A 13,589-nucleotide genomic window follows, 5' to 3' on the forward strand; every position below is an offset into this window, starting at 1 on the left:
ATTCTTATGAGGCATAATCCCAGACTTTGACATTACAGAGGAGCTTGCTTCAGTGCAGTCAATGAAGAGCACAGCCACGGGGAAATGTTTATTGGAGGAGGTTAATAAGTGTGTGGCAAAGCTGGGACTGAGTTTTTAAAAAGGTATCCAGTGTGACCACTGATGGGTGCCCAAACTTGACAGGAAAAAACATTGGCAATTTTAAAAGGATACCAGATCAGGTAGCTGAGCTGAACCCAGAACAGAAAATTATTTTCCTGCATTGTATTTATTCATCAGGAGCTGCTCAGTAAATGTGTTCTGAAAATGAGCCATGTTGTGGACACAGCCACTAAAGTGGTAAACTTCATAAGAGCAAAATCTTTTACCACAGGCAGTTTGTATCACTGTTGGAAGAGACACAGTCAGGTCATGCAGATCTCCCCTACCTCACAAACGTGAGATGGCTGAGTTTGGGGAAGGTGCTTAAAAGGGTGTGGGACCTGAAGTCAGAGATTGCTGAGTTTTTGCAAATGAAAGGAAAATATGTGGATTTCCCTCAACTGCAAGACAAAGAATGGTTGGCTGACTTTGCCTTCACCATGTACATCATGGCCCTCATGAATTAACTGAATTCCAAACTACAAGGGAAGGGCCTTTTTGCACATCAGATGCACAGCCTTGTCAAAGCCTTCAAGGACAAATTACTCCTCCTGACCCGCCAAGTAGAAGCCAACAATCTCACACACCTTCCGACACCACTAGAGACGTATATATCGCTGCTGCGCGCTTTGAACTAGAGATGCATGATATATCGGTGAACATATCGGAATCGGATGATATTAGCTAAAAATGCCAACATCGGCAGCGGCCCGATGATTAGTTTAACGCCAATGTGCAAAACCGATGTCAAAGCTGACGTGCATACCCATAACATAAGTAGATGACGTGCATACCCATAACATAAGTAGATGACGTGCATACCCATAACATAAGTAGATGACGTGCATACCCATAACATAAGTAGATGACGTGCATACCCATAACATAAGTAGATGACGTGCATACCCATAACATAAGTAGATGACGTGCATACCCATAACATAAGTAGATGACGTGCATACCCATAACATAAGTAGATGACGTGCATACCCATAACATAAGTAGATGACGTGCATACCCATAACATAAGTAGATGACGTGCATACCCATAACATAAGTAGATGACGTGCATACCCATAACATAAGTAGATGACGTGCATACCCATAACATAAGTAGATGACGTGCATACCCATAACATAAGTAGATGACGTGCATACCCATAACATAAGTAGATGACGTGCATACCTATAACATAAGTAGATGATGTGCATACCTATAACATAAGTAGATGATGTGCATACCTATATCATAAGTAGATTACGTAATGACGCCACAAAAAATACAGCGCTACACGGAACAAAAGCAGAAAAATACCAAGCGCACTCTTCCAACAACTAAACAAGCTCAAGTCGAGCAGTCATTTGAAAGAGTAAGAAAATGTCAGCAAAATCCATTAACGGCAAGATAATGGCATTCATTGCCCTTGACAGTCAACCGTCCTCTGATGTTGGCTTTCGTCGACTGGTCAAGCCGCGGTACACATTCTTTTTCAGATGTTGCCCTACCGGAGTTCCACAGTGTTGTTGAAACGTACATCAATGAGCTACTTGCTATGGGCGCCACTGCTATTAGCTTCACGACTGACATTTGGACCAGCGATGTCAGCCCCATGAGCAAGCCGAGTCTGACAGCAAAGTGGGTTGACGAGGATTTCGTACTGAAGAAAGCCATATTGCATGCTCAAGAATGAGCTGGTTCTCATACTGCCATTTCAATGGCATTTGAGAACATGTTTGAAACCTGGAAACATGAACACACTCCTAGCACCATTCGAACAACTGACTCGAAAAACAAGCTCATCAACTGCATCTGCAGCAGATGTGATACCCCGTGTGATACCCCCTGTCATGGATTGAAATGCCTGCTCAACAAAATTGCCGACACAGACCGTGGTGTTAAAACGTACAAAAGTCCTCAAAGCAGTGAACAAGCGATTCGGTGGCATTCTCGCGGAGCCTCTTTACTGTGTCGCCACCATGCTCGATGCTAGGTACAAGGACCACTACTTCTTTAACAGGCATTCTCTCTGAGCCTCTTTACTGTGTCGCCACCATGCTCGATGCTAGGTACAAGGACCACTACTTCTTTAACAGGCATTCTCGCTGAGCCTCTTTACTGTGTCGCCACCATGCTCGATGCTAGGTACAAGGACCACTACTTCTTTAACAGGCATTCTCTCTGAGCCTCTTTACTGTGTCGCCACCATGCTCGATGCTAGGTACAAGGACCACTACTTCTTTAACAGGCATTCTCGCTGAGCCTCTTTACTGTGTCGCCACCATGCTCGATGCTAGGTACAAGGACCACTACTTCTTTAACATGCATTCTCTCTGAGCCTCTTTACTGTGTCGCCACCATGCTCGATGCTAGAGACAAGGACCACTACTTCTTTAACAGGCATTCTCTCTGAGCCACCATGAGCCAACATGTGTCGCCACCATGCTCGATGCTAGGTACTAGGACCACTACGTCGATGCAGACAAGAAACAGGGTTTACGTGAGATGTTCCATACACAGCTGGACAAGATGGAAACGGACACAGTGACAGTGCGCACCGAGGAAGAGAGACAGAGCTGAAACTTCACATGTATGATGAAATCCTGGTTGAGAATATAACAACTGAACAAATGAACAACGAAACAGCACAGCAAGTAAGGTGAAAGAAATAGGTTTTGATGATGTTTTACTGGTAATGGGGACATACTTTATTTAACCAGGTAGGCTAGTTTACAACTGCGACCTGACCAAGATAAAGCAAAGCAGTGCGACACAAACAGAGTTACACAGAATAAACAAACATACAGTTAATAACACAATAGAGAAAAAGTCTATATACAGTGTGTGCAAATGAGGTAAGATAAGGGAGGTAGGCAATAAATAGACCATAGTGGCGAAATAATTACAATTTAGCAATTAAACACTGGAGTGATAGATGTGCAAAAGGTGAAAGTGCAAGTAGAGATACTGGGTGCAAAGGAGCAAAAAAATAACAGCATGGGGATGAGGAAGTTGGATGGGCTATTTACAGATGGGCTATGTACAGGTGCAGTGATCTGTGAGCTGCTCTGACAGCTGGTGCTTAAAGCTAGTGAGGGAGATATGGGTCTACAGCTTCAGTGATTTTTGCAATTCGTTCCATTTTTGCAATTCGTTCCATTGGCAGCAGAGAACTGGAAGGAAAGGCGGCTGAACGAGGAATTGTCTTTGGGGGTGACTAGGGAAATATACCTGCTAGAGCACGTGCTACGGGTGGGTGCTGCTATGGTGACCAATGAGCTGAGATAAGGTGGGGCTTTACGTAGCAAAGACTTATAGATGACATGGAGCCAGTGGGTTTGGCGTCGAATATGAAGCGAGGGCCAGCCAACGAGAGCATACAGGTCGCAGTGGTGGGTAGTATAAGGGGCTTTGGTGACAAAATGGATGGCGCTGTGATAGACTGCATACAATTTGCTGAGTAGAGTGTTGTAGGTTATTTTGTAAATGACATCGCTGAAGTCAAGAATGGGCAGGATAGTCAGTTTTACGAGGGTATGTTTGGCAGCATGAGTGAAGGATGCTTTGCTGCGAAATAGGAAGGATTCTATATTTAATTTTGGATTGGCGATGCTTAATGCGAGTCTGAAAGGAGAGTTTACAGTCTAACCAGACACCTAGGTATTTGTAGTTGTTCACATATTCTAAGTCAGAACCGTACAGAGTAGTGATACTAGATGAGCGGGCAGGTGTGGGCAGCGATTGGTTTTAGAGCATTCATTTCGTTTTACTTGCATTTAAGATTGATTGGAGAACTATTCAAAACACAATGTCACTGACAAGGTTCTATGCATCTCTCGATGAACAAAACTTTCCAAAGATTAGGAGTCATGCTCAGAAGATGTTTGGGTCAACCTATGTGTGTGTATGTATGTGAACAGACATTTTCAGTGACGAAATATAACGAGTCAAGGCACAGATCATCTCTTACTGATTCTCACCTCTCAGCAATCCGACGCATAGCGACGTCAGAAACTATAACTGATTTCACTGCTCTAGTCAATGCCCATCAGAGACTTCACTCCTCACGCTGATTGAGTAGTTTAAACGTAAATGTTGAGCTCTCTCTGTGTTTTTGTGCATAACCAGTTCTGTCCGTGGTGCTGAATGCACAGTGTACTTTCGCTCTGTGTAGTTCATTGCATGTTAAATAATGAAAATACCTACCAAAAGGAGAACAGTGGTTTATTTCTGTGCATGTTAAAATTTTTGAATAAGTAGCATATCTGGACGTGATTTACAGTAGATATGTCAGCACAGTCATACACATGTATAATCCTGTAATATGATTCTGGCCCACGATGGCAAAAATATATTCTAATGTGGCCCTCCATGGAAAATAATTGCCCAGGCTAGACCCTTGAGACATTAACTTAATCTACATAACACAAGATTGTACATGGTCATGTGTAGTGGCCTTTCAGTGGAGACCTTCCTGCTTTTGCACATGGGTGAGTGTCCAGCTGTAGACTGGTGGTGAATTGGAGGTGCTTAATGAGAGTCTGAAAGGAGAGTTTACAGTCTAACCAGACACCTAGGTATTTGTAGTTGTCCACATATTCTAAGTCAGAACCGTACAGAGTAGTGATACTAGATGAGCGGGCAGGTGTGGGCAGCGATCGGTTTCCCCCCAAGACACTAACCTCATCTACATAGCTCATGTACAAAGCAGTACAAGTTTACTGAGTGACTGATTCAAAACAGTAATATAAAAATATAAAACCCAAGATGCAATGTGTTGGTACATGTTTCATGAGCTGAAATAAAAGATCCCAGAAATGTTCCATACGCACAAAAAGTTTATTTCTCTCAAATTTGGTTTACATCCCTGTTAGTGAGCATTCCCTCCTTTGCCAAGATAATCCATCCACCTGACATGTGTGCCATATCAAGAAGCTGATTAAACAGCATAATCATTACACAGGTGCACCTTGTGCTGGGGACAATAAAAGGCCACTAAAATGTGCAGTTGTCACAACAATGCAACAGATGTCTTAAGTTGAGGGTGCGGGCAATTGTCATGCTGACTGCAGGAATGTCCACCAGAGCTGTTGCCAGAGAATTGAATGTTCATTTCTCTACCATAAGCTGCTTCCAACACCATTTTAGAGAATTTAGCAGTACGTCCAACCGGCCTCCCAACCACAGACCACATGCAACCACACCAGCACAGGACCGCCACATCCGGCTTCTTCACCTGCGGGATCGTCTGAGACCAGCCACCCTAAGAACTGATGATACTGAGGAGTATCTCTGTCTGTAATAACGCCCTTTTGTGGGGAAAAAAACTAATTGATTGGCAAGGCCTGGCTCCCCAATGGGTGGCCTCTGGCCCTCCCAGGCCCACACATGGCTGAACCCCTGCCCAGTCATGTGAAATCCATAGATTAGGGCCTATTGAATTTATTTCAATTGACTGATTTCCTTATGTGAACTGTAACTCATGTTGCATTTACATATTTGTACAGTATAAGTACAAATAACCAGACAAATACATTTGCAGACCTTTTAGCTATGTATTTACTACCACATGAAGAAAATGGTGCAACGTAAAAACAGGTGAACTGTGATGAAAAGGGGAAGACTTTTTTAAACAAAGTAAACACCAGTAACACATGAATGAGGAAATAAGTATAAAAAAAACATGCAAAAAAACACAGTAAATTACCCACCAGCCTAATGTATGAATAATATATATTTTTTAAAGCACAATCATTTTTGGAGTGAGACAAACAAGAGACGTTGATCAGCAGGAATAGACACCATCCCTGGTACCACGACGTCGTAGACAGCCTTTGCTGGACACTGCTGCGGTTTCTGGAATTCCTGCTGCAGGCATCCACGCGCTGCATAATGTCAGTGTCCAAAGGATCCCAGGAGGTCTTCCTCTTCCGGCCATTGGAGCTGGGCCGGGGAGATGGGATGGAGGTTGATAGAGTTGCAGGGCAGAGAGAACGGGTCTTTGCTAGCCGGGGAGATGATGAATCAAGGGGCGATAAACCACCTGTAGATGGGGCCCCTCAGGGCTCAGCTCCATCTCCGGACTGTCCAAAACACCACAAAAGCAGATGGTGAATACAATGCAAGCAATCTTAAACCATCTCCATGGACTCCTTTGAGTTGAAATGTTTACCCAAAAGAAATGATTTCTTAAACATCTCAATCTAATTAACACACACACACACACACCACTCTGTAGGTTTTCTGGTGTTTGAACTAGCCCTGTCAGTCAGTATGATAACACAGCCACTGAACATTTTCCACACTCACAATTTTGCCCATTCAGAAAAGAGCTGATTTCACATGTTCTAACAAGGTCCGCTAAACATAAGATCACAAACACACACGCTGACTGCACAAAAGGACTCGGCTGCGTGACGAGAACATACCGTATCTGGCATATTGGTGTCTGTCTGATGATGCTTCACGTGAACACGAAGCCAATCTAGTGGTCTGAATCGGTGGGACAGACACCAGCGGCAGACACCCACTACTCATCTCCTTCACCTTTTTCAGATTGCGAACATACCGGTCCCGAATCTTTCTCCATGTTTCTTTGATATCAGTACCGGTGTTCAAATTCCGTGATATCTCCCTCCAGCTGTTGTCTTTTGCTTGCTTGTCCGAATACAACCGCATCAAAGGGTTGTAAACGTTCTCGTATTGTCTCACCAGCTCGCACAGACGCTCCTCCAAACTAAACATAGAAATAATTGCGCTTAGCAAATCTCAAAATAAAAAGCACAAAAAAAGGAAGGTTGCAAATAGTAGAACGAAGAAGCAGAACATCGATCTCTTCTGTGTTTATACCAGAAGGGATACTGGAAAGTATGTGATTGACACACAGCGGTGCGACTTCCATTGCAAAACTCACTCAATACTGCCCCTCAGTCTCTGCAAGGAATGATAAGTCGGGTCTCGATTTCCAGGTAGGAAAAAAATGGGTTAAATGACGGAGCTGCCCTTTTGTGACAAAAGAACGACATTGCAACACTGCGCTCCGTCGGCCATTTGTGTATTATACGTAGACCCCTCAATGTTACCTACCCATGAGTCCCCCCTCTCTCTATTTACTCTAACCAGCATCCCCACCCACTGAGCACCGACCGACACAGGACGTCCATGGATGTTGAAAAGTAGTTGAAATTTGGTCAGCCCGCCCGTGGCCTTGATTTCACTGTCCACGGACGTTTTGGTCCGGTCTGGACCATGATTGGTTCTGATTTGGTCTGGTCACCAATCATAGACATCTATGTTTCACAAGTTTAACAGCACAGTACAGAAAAGTAGAGTATAGTTCAGTACAGCAGAGTTTAGTACAGTAGACCACACTAAAGAGTACAGTATAATGTACTGAACTATACTCTACTCTGTGATGTGCTGTAGTACTCTACTGTGCTCTATTGTACTGTGATATCCAAACTTGTGAAACAGACAGCTATGATGTTTCAGATTTGGTCCGGTCCAGACCAACCAAATGTGGTCTTGTTTCGGGTGGAGCTCATTAAAATAATAGTCAGTGTGTAGAATAACACCCATGAGGTATATGCAAAGGAGGATGTTGCATATTTCTACCTTTGTGTACGTATTCAGGTTACATCACCATGAAGAGAATGAAATGCATATCCATAATTATTCATTTCTGTGTAGTACAGATCAGGGACCTACAATGTAATTATGTTACTGGGTGTAAATACACTTCACTTACTGCAGTTCAATAACCAAAAGAGATTTCTTCAAACTCAAATGGCTCCATTTTTTTAAGCTGGCTTTAAAGGACCCACTAGTGTCAAACGCACGTTAGTTTGCAATTTCGTGATTTTAAAAATGAGCGCACTGGCATTTTACTGCCCTAATGCCAGGTTCGGCAATTTACCTGTCTAACATCAGCTCACTTGGCCCCCGACTGTCGCAGCAGTCTAAGGAACTGCAACACTTCAGATGCTGGTTCGAGCCCAGGATTTCAACCTCTCCATGGGCCAGTCTGTGATACCTACATATTTCAAGCAGTCTACCATAGGACTGTGCCCAAGAACGCCAAGGTAACCTGTCTAAAAGACTATCATCCTGCAGCACTCACATCTGTATCCATGAAATGCTTTGAAAAGCTGGTCATGGCTCACATCAACACTATCATCCCAGACACCTTGGACCCACTCCAATTCCCATACCGCTCCAACAGATACACAGATGATGCATTTTCTATTGCACTCCACACTGTCCTTTCCCACCTGGACAAAAGGAACACCTACGTGAGAATGCTGTTGATTGATTACTGCTTAGCATTCAATACCATAGTGAAGTCGAAGCTCATCCCTAAGCTAATGTCCCTGGGACTGAACACCTCCCTCTGCAACTGGATCCTGGACTTCCTGACGGACCGCCTGCAGGTGGTGAGGGTAGGCAACAACACATCCATCATGCTGACCCACAGCATGGGGGCTCCTGAGGGCCCATGCCAAATGCCCTCAGATACTAAAAAAGTTATACAGCCGCACCATCGAGAGCATCTTGACTGGCTGCATCACCTCTTGCTTTGGCAACAGCTTGACATCCGACCGCAAGGTGCTACAGAGGGTAGTGCGTTTGGCCCAGTACATCACTGGGGCCATGCTCCCTGCCATCCAGGACCTATATACACCAGGCGGTGTCAGAGGTAGCCGCAAAAAATGGTCAAAGACTCCAGCCACCCAAGCCACAGAGTGTTCTCTGCTACAGCACAGCAAGCTTTACCAATGCACCCAAGTCTGGAACCAACAGAACCCTGAAACAGCTTCCACCCCTAAGCCATAAGACTTCTAAACAATACTGCTAAAAAGCTAAATCAAATGGCGACCCGGACTACCTGCATTGACTCTTTTTTGCACTAACTCTCTTGCACCGACTACGCACACACACTGGACTGTACACACGCTGGGCTGTACAGTACTTACATCCCAACACACACACACACTACATATGCCCACACACATACACAACATGCACACTGATGCCCCACAGTCACAAACTTTCACACTCACCACATACGCTGCTGCTACTGTCTATTATCTATCCTGTTGTGTAGTCACTTTACCGCTACCTCAAATACTTCGTACACCTCCCCGCACAGCGCCTCGGTACTGGTACTCCCTGTATATAGCCATGTTATTTTCTACTCCCTATATATAGCAATGTTGACTGCAACACTCCAAACATAGTCTATTGAGCAAACACTGGATTGTTTTAATTTTTACTGTGTCTATTACTCGTTACTGTAGCCTATGCTATTTAATAAACTACAGTTTCAATCCACAATGGACCAGGATATGAATATTCCATGCACCCAGCTGAACTGGAGTTGATCACAATGCAAATGTCAATAACCTACAGAACTTGAGACAAATGCCTGCAGCATTAAGCTATGGAACGTGTTGCGTTGATTGGCCAAACCCTTGTCACACCTACAACTTGTTTATTCATCAAAACCCAGTCCTTTCGCACCATGACCAGCTATTGCACTCATAATTCCACCTGTGAAAATAGCTAAAATATGTCTGACACACCACAGGACCTATAGGTCTACCACCAGTGCTTAGAGTTACCATTGAGTTCGGGTCGTTAAATACAGCCCAAGGTGTCATGTCATAACGGACACCCAATTATTTTTAGGAAAATATGGTCGCATAAAAAAAATATGATTCTGTGTAAATTGTCCAAAGTAGTCCTTCTGCATAGAGTCGTTTGATTTGTTAAACTTTGAAATGGTTTTTGACTGCATACATTTTAAAGTAAAAGATGGAAGTCAGTCTCGGCTTAATTCAGTTACCATGGTCATGGAATTGCCCTATGACAGCCAGATGACTGCTGCATTTATTATGTGCTGTCTTTAAGATGACAGTCTCTACTTCACTCTTCTACCTGCTCAAAAGTACATATCTCTCTGAGACACACATGCAACTGTAGCTAAATGTCAACGTGACAGCTATTATTGCTTTTACTTTTTGTATCAGCTTCAAAAATGTTAGCTAGCTAATGCACTGTGCCATAGGCATTTCAAACTGGCCACCTAGCTAGATGGGATATCATTTATGAAACTAGCTGGTTAAAAGGGTAAAGGTTTGTGATAAGAGACCTGAGATCAATACAAATTGAAGGTTTAGCTAAAGTAGCTAGCGTGGCTATCCGCTCTCGCTAACAGCGTTAGCTAGCTGACGAAGCCTTTGTGGCTTCGTCAGCTAACGTTAGCTACAAAGGAAACTAGCTGGCTAGCCAAGACAAAAGGGAGAAGCTACTGCTAACCTCAATTAGCAATTGCTGAATGAAGGTGGTACCAGTTCGAATTTATTCAAAATGCCAAAGCAAGTAGTTATATCTTGTATAATATTATTGAAAATGTTTCGTATCTTGACAGCCACCAACATCACACCAGGAAGTTAGCGGTCATTGAACGAGACACATAAATCAGACACCTGCTCTGTAACGTTAGCTAACGTTAGTTGCGTTGCTAACTTAGCCAACACACGCTATCTACGGTGGCTATCGCGCTAGCTATCTAGCGTTAGCTGTCATTGGACAGCCGACGAACAGCACAGCAAACTCGGGTAGAAAAGCTAACTAACAGAAACATCTTTTTTTTGACGTACTGTTAACAGCCGGGTTCATTAGGTAGCCAGTTTACTTTCGCAGATAACGTTAAGCACATTGCTTTCTTCTAACAACGTTAACAAGTACTGGAAGGAAATAACATCTAACATCAGATCAGCTAACTATCGTTAACCATGTAGCTAATAAAGGAGGGCAGACATTAACTTGCTCATGACAAAACTAGCAAGCTAGACATTTAATACATAAAGTAAAATGCTTTGGCGAAGAATCGAGAAAACAGATGCTGTTAGAAATAGTAAGTATATTCAAACCTGGGCTGAGGACTGGTTGATGAGGATGAAGTGAGGATGGTGGAGGTGGCAATGATGGAACGAAAGGTTGTTGTTGTTGGTGGGTTACAGTCGCCAGGACTACGGTGACTATGGCGCTGCCTCACTGGGCAACAGTTGCTATAAAACTCACCGGGCGCAACCTAACAGAATATTCTGTAGGAGGAGCTGCGATGAGGGAGCGTTGGAGGGATGCATATTAAGGTTTATTTGATAAATGGATGTATGTGCTCCTGATAAGAAGAAAACAATTATTATAAAATAAAAACTGCTTGGTATTATAAGCGGTATTAAAATGAATTAACATTAACATCAACATGAATCTTTCATCTTTCATTTACTCAGTACATCATCACATTAGGGTGGATTGATCACAATATTCTTGGTTCAATAAGTCTTCAAATGTATGAAAAATGGCAATAGAAATAACACAGAATGTTTCATTATGCGCACAATAGAACATGGCAAACAACATTAATAATCGCGTTAGTTCATTGAATCAGGTTATTTCCCAAGGCGGGACTACCATGCACCAATAGGTGATAAAGAGTGGTTGAGATAACAAAGAAAGGAGGCAACCATCCATCCATCCCTTTCTCTCTCTCTCTCTCTCTCTCTCTCTCACAGACAGACACAGACAACACAAACCATATAAACACATAGATATTAGTGAATATGTAATTTTTAAGCCAATTTAAACTTGAAGCTACAGCCAGATCATGTAAAATCTTGTGTTTTAGTGAAAGGCTATACATAATTGCATTAGCCAAACAGTTCAAGGATACGGATAGTGAACCTATTAGACATTACTATAAGGGACTTTTTGGAGTTTATTTCTAAATATGGTCCATCGATGCCATTCGAATGTTTCAGTTTAACCTTTAAAAGGTACAAATAATTGCTCTATTCCATCCAATCAATAATGGGCATTTTCAGAGCCAGCTAGGAAAAAAGTAAACTAAGATTACTTCTGTAATACACATTACTTTGTCATTAATTACATGTAATTTACACTCTAGATATTTTCTATTGTTTAGATCCAAATTAACAGTCAGTGTTTCATAATCATCTACCTACGCCACTAAATATAATAAATGACAAGCTTTTTTCCCCTTCTTACACAATGATGTACAATAGTACAGACATGCCTTCGTACAGCCACCTCAATTTTCTCTAGGCTCAGTCATTAAAACATTTAATTAATCTGACAAGCAGAAAAACACACACAATTCAGGTTAGATTCCTCTAATATATTTTGCACAAAAGAACTTTGATTTATCCAAGAACATTAATTACACTGAACAAAAAAATATAAATGCAACATGCAACCATTTCAACCATTTCATTTTTTTACTGAGTTACAGTTCATATAAGGAAATCAGTCAATTTGAAATAAATAAATTAGGCCCTAATCTACAGTATGGATTTCACATGACTGAGAATATAGATATGCATCTGTTGGTCACAGATACCTTTAAACCAAAAAAAAAGGTAGAGCATGGATCCTAAAACCATCCAGTATCTGGTGTGACCACCATTTGCCTCGCATAGAGTTGATCAGGCTGTTGATTGTGACCTGTGGAAGGTTGTCCCACTCCTCTTCAATGGCTGTGCGAAGTTGCTGGATATTCCCGGGAACTGGAACACACTGTCGTACACGTTGATTCAGAGCACCCCAACCATGCTCCTTGGGTGATACGGTATGTCTGGTGAGTATGCAGGCCACAGAAGAACTGGGACATTTTCAGCTTACAGAAATTGTGTACAGATGCTAGCGACCCTTGCCACCTGCAAGGGTCGAAACTAGGAAACTAGGATTCATCAGTGAAGAGCACACTTCTACAGCATGCCAGTGGCCATTGAAGGTGAGCATTTGTCCACTGGTGAGGACGACGAGCACGCAGATGGGCTTCCCTGAGATGGTTTCTGACAGTTTGTGCAGGAATTCTTTGGTTGTGCAAACCCAGTTTCATCAGCTGTCCGGGTGGCTGGTCTCAGACGATCCCGCAGGTGAAGAAGCCGGATGTGGAGGTCCTGGGTCGGAGTGGTTTGCGGTTGTGCATGTGGTTTGCGGTTGTGAGGCCGGTTGGACGTAGTGCCAAATTTTCTAAAACCAGTGTTTCCCAAAGTCGGTCCTGGGGCCCCCCCTGGGTGCACTTTTTTTAATGCCCCTAACACTAACAGCTGATTCAAATAATCAAAGCTCGATGATGAGTTGGTTATTTGAATGAGCTGTGTAGTGCTAGGGCAATAACCAAAACGTGCACCCAGGGGGGGCACCAAGGACCGAGTTTGGGAAACCCTGCTCTAAAACGATGCTGGAGACGGCTTATGGTAGACAATTGAAGACCTTTGTAATGATCATGCTGTTTAATCAGCTTCTTGAAATGCCACACCAGTCAGGTGGATTGATTATCTTGGTAAAGGAGAAATGCTCACTAACAGGGATGTAACCAAATTTGTGCACAACATTTATTTGAGAGAAATAAGCTTTTTGT

At 43.0% G+C, this 13,589-nt stretch overlaps 1 protein-coding gene across 2 annotated transcripts in view; it reads right to left on the reverse strand.

Annotated features, from left to right (window-relative positions):
* The window catches only part of rfx3 (regulatory factor X, 3 (influences HLA class II expression)), a 53,474-nt gene extending 42,193 nt beyond the window's left edge, over positions 1 to 11,281 (reverse strand). For both annotated transcript variants that reach the window (XM_031803320.1, XM_031803318.1), the window contains exon 1: positions 11,074 to 11,281. The gene's annotated coding sequence lies outside the window, so the exon portion shown is untranslated. The remainder of the gene's footprint in view (positions 1 to 11,073) is intronic.
* Between the last annotated feature and the right edge of the window lie 2,308 nt (positions 11,282 to 13,589).

This window comes from Oncorhynchus kisutch, linkage group LG23, assembly GCF_002021735.2.
Source record: "Oncorhynchus kisutch isolate 150728-3 linkage group LG23, Okis_V2, whole genome shotgun sequence".
NCBI classification, from domain to species: Eukaryota; Metazoa; Chordata; class Actinopteri; order Salmoniformes; family Salmonidae; genus Oncorhynchus; species Oncorhynchus kisutch.